Source organism: Triticum aestivum, chromosome 4B (genome assembly GCF_018294505.1).
Source record: "Triticum aestivum cultivar Chinese Spring chromosome 4B, IWGSC CS RefSeq v2.1, whole genome shotgun sequence".
NCBI lineage: Eukaryota > Viridiplantae > Streptophyta > Magnoliopsida > Poales > Poaceae > Triticum > Triticum aestivum.
This window is the reverse complement of record NC_057804.1, coordinates 574,478,518-574,486,261: the sequence shown is the minus strand read 5'-3', so window position 1 is coordinate 574,486,261 and position 7,744 is coordinate 574,478,518.

Below are 7,744 nucleotides of genomic sequence, written 5' to 3'. Positions count from 1 at the left end.
GTTCTGAAATCCAAAGCCTGAACTGCCGCCACTATGAAAACCTGGACCTGAACCGCCCGATGGGCCCTGGTCATATCGGAAGAGATCAGAGTTTTTGAACTGCCTCATAATGTTGCAATCCTTCCAAAGATGAGTTGCGGGGACCTCCTTGGTTCCATGCTTTGGACAGGGCTGATTCATCAAGCGCTCCAGATTCATCGCTCCACCGCGCTGGGGCGGTTTACCCTTACGACGCTGCACGTTAGCATTAGCCACAAAATCTGAACCCGCCTTACGCTTACCATTATTCCCATGGCCTCCCTGGTTGTGTTGTTGTTCCTTTGCACCATCATTCCTCTTTCCCTTCTCCGGCTTCTCATTATCAGAATCGGGATCCTTGGTATTATCAGAATCAGCATATTTTACCAATGCTGCCATGAGGGTTCCCAGGTCATTACAGTGGCGTTTGATTCATCCCAATTTTTCCTTCAGCGACTTAAACCGACAATTATGCTCCAGCGTGATAATTGCTTGGTCGGCGTTAATCCGGTCAGCCGAGTGCAAAACTTCTGAGACTCGGCGCACCCAATGAGTTGTGGACTCATTCTCGCCCTGAACACAAGCATCCAGATCTACAATGGACATGGGTTGTTTGCACGTATCCTTAAAGTTGGTGATAAACCGGGCCTTCAACTGATCCCATGACTCGATGGAATTAGCCGGCAGATTTTTCAGCCAGGTCCGGGCTGTTCCTTCTAACATCATCGTGAAGTACTTTGCGCAAGCCGCCTCATCTACATCCAGCATCTCCATTGCCATCTCATAAGTCTCGACCCACGCCTCCGGCGGCTGATCCGCCATGTAGTTAGGCTCCTTGCGTGGACCCTTGAAATCTTTGGGTAGACGCACGTTTCGGAGAGCCAGAATAAGGCACAGCACTCCCCAGGAACTGAAAGCAAGCCCAGTGCCTCTATCAACTGATACTGTTGGCTGAACCGGGGCGGGTTCGCAGCTGACGGATTGCTCGGCCCAGCGCCTGGCGTCTGAAAGAGATTTACCCCTTCCTAAACCGGCGGCAATCGTGACCGATATTTCCTTCACATCACATCCTCTGTCGCAGTCCGATCTAACATGAGCCGGTAATTCTGTGCTTGTATCTGTTGTGATTGAGCATTCAAAGCGGCCTGTTCCTCAGTCATCCTGATGTCCTCAGCCACCAGGTCCTCCTTAGCCTGCGCAATTTGCTCCTTTAATCTTGCAACCTCTGCATCGTGTTGATTCCGCGTGTCCGGAGTAACTGTCGCAGTTAACAAGGTCGCCCAAGCATCCATTAACCCGGCGAGAACCTGCGCCGGCCGGCGCACCGAGGCACCCGCCACGGCCGCAGATCCGATATCCATTGCCGCGGTAGAAGAAGACTGTAACACGGGCTGTGTGCCGGCCATGTAAATAGCAACCCGGCTCGGCGCTTCAAGGAGATCCGAAATACTGTTGCCATCGGAATACCCCTTAGGTATGCTGTCATGGATCTGGTACAAGGACTCAGTCTCCCCAGTGGATGACTCGCTGTCGGAATACACCATTGTTTCGTCCTCAGACACCGGTTCAGATCTGATCCCGTGGACACATCCTATGAACGCATGCTTCACGGCGGGCGTACCCCGGGCTGGACTCGCACGCTGAGCCGTCTCAACGAGGTAAGTGCAGATGTCCGGCTCAGGGCCCGGTTCACCAATCTTGCCAATGAAGACATGAATTCCACCGAAGGGGACCCGGTATCTGTACTCAATTGAACCTGCCTCGGGGCCCCATCCTTTGTCGTTGATGTAGAGCTTGCCGCGACGACTTTTGGTCATCCGGCCGATCACGTACCCCTTGAGTCCTTCAGAGCAGCCCTTCAAGAACTCGACACCATCGTGCGATAGCCCCACGGTGGGCGCCAACTGTCGTGGAATTATCACGTCAGATGTCCTTGTGAAAGGACTTAGTCGTGGAGCCATCGCTACAGGTTAGCTTGAAGGGGTTAAACCGGACAAGGGACACGAGAGTTATACTAGTTCGGCACCTTCGATGAAGGTAAAAGCCTACGTCTAGTTGTGATGGGATTGATTGGGTTTCGATGATCAGGGAGAGGAATACGCTTGCCTGAGTCTCGAGTTGTTCTTTTTCCGTCCCTGAACCGCCACCGGGTCGTCCCCTTATATACACGGGTTAACGCCCAGCCGGTTTACAGAGTCCCGAGGCCGACTTATACAAGTGTTCGGCTCGGTCTCTCCTTTTCTTATCTTACAATACAAGGTATATGTCTATGGCGGTTTACCACTATGGGCCCTAATCCGCCTTTGGGCTCCGGGCCTCTAAGCTTCATAGTGAAGCGCCATCTTCTGAGTCTTCGTGGGCTTCAATATGGTTGAGCGTGAACCGGTCCCTCCTGGGCGGTTTACACTCAGTAGTTATATCCCCAACAACTTCCATGCTTCCTTGTACGGAGTCATTCTCTGACAGCCCTCGGCTCCATTCGAGTGATTGCCCACCCCGCCATTGTGCGACGTCCCAAGCGCTACAAGCGTTCGCAGCTGCAGCGCTAGATCAAGCACACTATTGCCACCCAGGAAGCGGCGGAACAAGTGGCGGCTATTAAGTTTGATGAGCCCGCCCTCAACCTCTCCAGTGGATCACTCGACGATTCCTCAAAGGAGTCCGAGTCCGAGAGCATCGAGTCAATCACCAAGATTCTCATGGCGGATAACTCCGAGCACCGTGTACCCGGGTTACACGAAGCCCAAAGATGGCCGTATAGGTATGTCCCACGTCAACACCGATGGTGGCTTCCACGAACACAAATCGTATGTACCTCAGGCTCTCACCCCGGGAGGAGCGGGACGAGCTCCATCACAGGAACAACCAGCTCCTGAACACCCCCATCACTGGGACAACTCCTGAGGCATTAGCCATGGAGTCGACTCGCCTAGCCACCCTGGTCGAGAACGATCGCCTCAAATGGCTTCAGAAGGATCTCGACAAACACGAGCGCTGTCAACCCAGTTCCAGTTGGCACAGACGCCGGGTTTGTCCTGGCCCTACCCGAGTGACCAACCTCGTAAGTATCAAGTCCTTAGTACACCGTTGCAAAATCTGTCAGTTGCCACTCGGATCACGGATTCCCTCCAACCCTCTGGCTCCATGACTAGAGAGTGGATTCGGCAGATCTAGGGGCTCCTGTAGACGGCATTGTCACAGAATGCGGCAGTGTCCCAATCCAGAGATCGGATCCATAGCGCATCAGTGTGCACAAAAACCATCTAGTCGGCACACAGCCCGCTCGGTTCTAGCAGGCGCCGAGTCACTTCCTCCTCAAGAGGCCACCATGAAGATCGGAGGCGGGATTGAGTCGAGTCACCCTGGTGTCACAAAGACCATGATCGTGACCTGATGCCTCCACTAAGAGACGACATGTACAAGCGTTTGCTCTATGATGATAGGCGTACACACGGCGGTGATCGTAAGCCAAGTCCGGCTCGTCATACGAGGGACACTCGAGACCCTCTGTTTAACGCGAGATCTGTTCTTGCTTAGAGCTTGGTCAACAAAGGTCGTGCCCTACGAGAAGGCCGAGATCATGATATCCCGAGTGGTTTTATACCCTCAGGTCCCGAGTGTTTCAGCTGTTACATACGAGCAACAGAAATTCCCAATAACTTCAGAGCTCATATGGATGACATCATGGTTTAAGTCCAGGAAAGGTTCGGACCTCCTGACCGACCTCGTTGATACTTTTGTGAGCTTACACGCTTTCAGCATCAAGCTCAACCCAACCAAGTGTACATTCAGCGTACCAGCAGGCAAGTTAATCGGTTTCCTCGTCTCCGAACGAGGGGTCGATGCCAATCCCGAGAAGATAGGAGCAATCGTCCGAATGAAACAACTGGAACATCTACACGACGTACAAGCCTCACAGGCTACTTAGCAGCCCTGACTATGTTCATCTCACGACTCGGTGAAAAGGCCCCGCCGCTTTACCGATTGGTGAAGAAGTCCGACGGGTTCAAGTGGACTCCCAAAGCGCAGGCTGTGTTCCAGGAACTTACAGACTTGCTTTCCACTCAGCCGATGCTAGCTGCTCCGAGCAGCAAGGAGCCCTTGCTCTTATACATCACGGCCATGAGCCAAGTTGTTAGCACGGTCCTCACTATGGAACTGGAAGAACAAGGCAAAGCCTTCAAGCTCCAACGACCGGTCTACTACATCTCTGAAGTCCTCATGCCTTTCAAGCAAAGGTATTCGCATTATTAGAAGCTAGTATACGAAATCTATCTAACTGCAAAGAAGGTGGCGCATTATTTTCAAGAACACTCGGTCACAGTGATAAGTGATGCTCCTCTATCTGAGATCATGAACACTATAGATGCCACTGGCCGAATGGCCAAGTGGGCCATTGAGCTCCTCCCGCTGGACATCTGGTTCGAAGCCAAGAAGGCCATCAAGTCACAAGCCCTGGTAGATTTCCTGGCCGAATGGATTGAGAAAGAGCAGCCTGTCCTGAGTGTTCCCAAACACTGGACGATGTTCTCCGATGGCTCCAAATGCTCTGGGGACGGAGTGGTATTGGTGTCTCCTAAAGCCGATCGACTCAGCTACGTACTTCAGATACACTTCGAATCCTCCAACAACGAAGCTGGGTACGAAGCTCTCTTGTATGGACCGCTAATGACAATTTCTCTGGGAATTCGCCGACTGATGGTCTATGGCAATTCATGAAGGAAATATGCCCTAGAGACAATAATAAAGTTATTATTTATTTCCTTATATCATGATAACTGTTTATTATTCATGCTAGAATTCTATTAACCAGAAACGTAATACATGTGTGAATACATAGACAAACAGAGTGTCACTAGTATGCCTCTGCTTGACTAGCTCGTTAATCGAAGATGGTTATGTTTCCTAGCCATAGACATGAGTTGTCATTTGATTAACGGGATCACATCATTAGGAGAATGATGTGATTGACATGACCCATTCCTTTAGCTTAGCACACGATCGTTTAGTATGTTGCTATTGCTTTCTTCATGACTTATACATGTTCCTATGACTATGAGATTATGCAACTCCCGTTTACCGTAGGAACACTTTGTGTGCTACCAAACGTCACAACGTAACTGTGTGATTATAAAGGTGCTCTACAAGTGTCTCCGAAGGTACATGTTGGGTTGGCGTATTTCAAGATTAAGATTTGTCACTCCAATTGTCGGAGAGGTATCTTTGGGCCCTCTCGGTAATACACATCACTTAACCCTTGCAAGCATTGTAACTAATGAGTTAGTTGCGGGATGATGTATTACAAAACGAGTAAAGAGACTTGCAGGTAACGAGATTGAACTAGGTATTGAGATACCGATGATCGAATCTCGAGCAAGTAACATACCGATGACAAAGGGAACAACGTATGTTGTTATGCGGTCTGACCGATAAAGATCTTCACAGAATATGTGGGAACCAATATGAGCATCCAGGTTCCGGTATTGGTTATTGACCGGAGACGTGTCTCGGTCATGTCTACATAGTTCTCGAACCCGTAGGGTCCGCACGCTTAACGTTACGATGACAGTTATATTATGAGTTTATATGTTTTGGTGTACCGAAGGTTGTTCGGAATCCCGGATGTGATCACGGACATGACGAGGAGTCTCGAAATGGTCGAGACATGAAGATTGATATATTGGAAGCCTATGTTTGGATATCGGAAGTGTTCCGGGTGAAATCGGGATTTTACCGGAGTACCGGGAGGTTACCGGAACCCCCCGGGAGGTTAATGGGCCTTAGTGGGCCTTTACGGAGAAGAGGAGAGGTGGCCAGGGCTGGGTCGCGCGCCCCTCCCCCTAGTCCGAATAGGACAAGGAGAGGGGGGTGGCGCCCCCCCTCCCCTTTCCTTCCTGTCTCCCTCCTCTTTCCCCCCTCCCAAGTCCTAATCCAACTAGGAAAGGGGGGGAGTCCTACTCATGGTGGGAGTAGGACTCCTCCTGGCGCGCCTCTCCCCTTGGCCGGCCGCACCCCCCCTTGCTCCTTTATATACGGGGGCAGGGGGGCACCCCATAGACACAACAATTGATTGTTTGATCTTTTAGCCGTGTGCGGTGCCCCCCTGCACCATAGTCCACCTTGATAATACTGTAGTGGTGCTTAGGCGTAGCCCTGCATCGGTAGAACATCATCATCGTCACCACGCTGTCGTGCTGACGAAACTCTCCCTCAACACTCGGCTGGATCGGAGTTTGAGGGACGTCATCTGGCTGAACGTGTGCTGAACTTAGAGGTGTCGTACGTTCGGTACTTGATCGGTCGGATCGTGAAGACATACGACTACATCAACCACGTTGTGCTAACGCTTCCTCTTACGGTCTACAAGGGTATGTAGACAACACTCTCCCCTCTCGTTGCTATGCATCACCATGATCTTGCGTATGCGTAGGAATTTTTTTGAAATTACTACGTTTCCCAACAGTGGCATCCGAGCCAGGTTTTATGCGTAGATGTCATATGCACGAGTAGAACACAAGTGAGTTGTGAGCGATATAAGTCATACTGCTTACTAGCATGTCATACTTTGGTTCGGCGGTATTGTGAGATGAAGTGGCCCGGACCGACATTACGCGTACGCTTATGCGAGACTGGTTTCACCGCCACGAGCACTAGTTGCTTAAAGGTGACCGGCGGATGTCTGTCTCTCTCACTTTAGTTGAACCGAGTATGGCTACGCCCGGTCCTTGCGAAGGTTAAAACAGCACCAACTTGACAAACTATCGTTGTGGTTTTGATGCATAGGTAAGAACGGTTCTTGCTCAGTCCGTAGCAGCCACGTAAAATTTGCAACAACAAAGTAGAGGACGTCTAACTTGTTTTTGCAGGGCATGCTGTGATGTGATATGGTCAAGACATGATGCTAAAATTTATTGTATGAGATGATCATGTTTTGTAACCGAGTTATCGGCAACTGGCAGGAGCCATATGGTTGTCGCTTTATTGTATGCAATGCAATCGCCCTGTAATGCTTTACTTTATCACTAAGCGGTAGCGATAGTCGTAGAAGTATAAGATTGGCGAGACGACAACGATGCTACAATGGAGATCAAGGTGTCGCACCGGTGACGATGGTGATCATGACGGTGCTTCGAAGATGGAGATCACAAGCACAAGATGATGATGGCCATATCATATCACTTATATTGATTGCATGTGATGTTTCTCTTTTATGCATCTTATATTGCTTTGATTGATGGTAGCATTATAAGATGATCCCTCACTAAATTATCAAAGTATAAGTGTTCTCCCTGAGTATGCACCGTTGTGAAAGTTCTTCGTGCTGAGACACCACGTGATGATCGGGTGTGATAGGCTCTATGTTCAAATACAACGGGTGCAAAATAGTTGCACACGCAGAATACTCAGGTTAAACTTGACGAGCCTAGCATATAACAGATATGGCCTCGAAACACGGAGACTGAAAGGTCGAGCATGAATCATATAGTAGATATGATCAACATAGTGATGTTCACCATTGAAACTACTCCATCTCACGTGATGATCGGACATGGTTTAGTTTATTTGGATCACGTGATCACTTACAGGATTAGAGGGATCTCTATCTAAGTGGGAGTTCTTAAGTAATATGATTAATTGAACTTAAATTTATCATGAACTTAGTACCTTATAGTGTCTTGCTTGTCTATGTTGATTGTAGATAGATGGCCCGTGCTGTTGTTCCGTT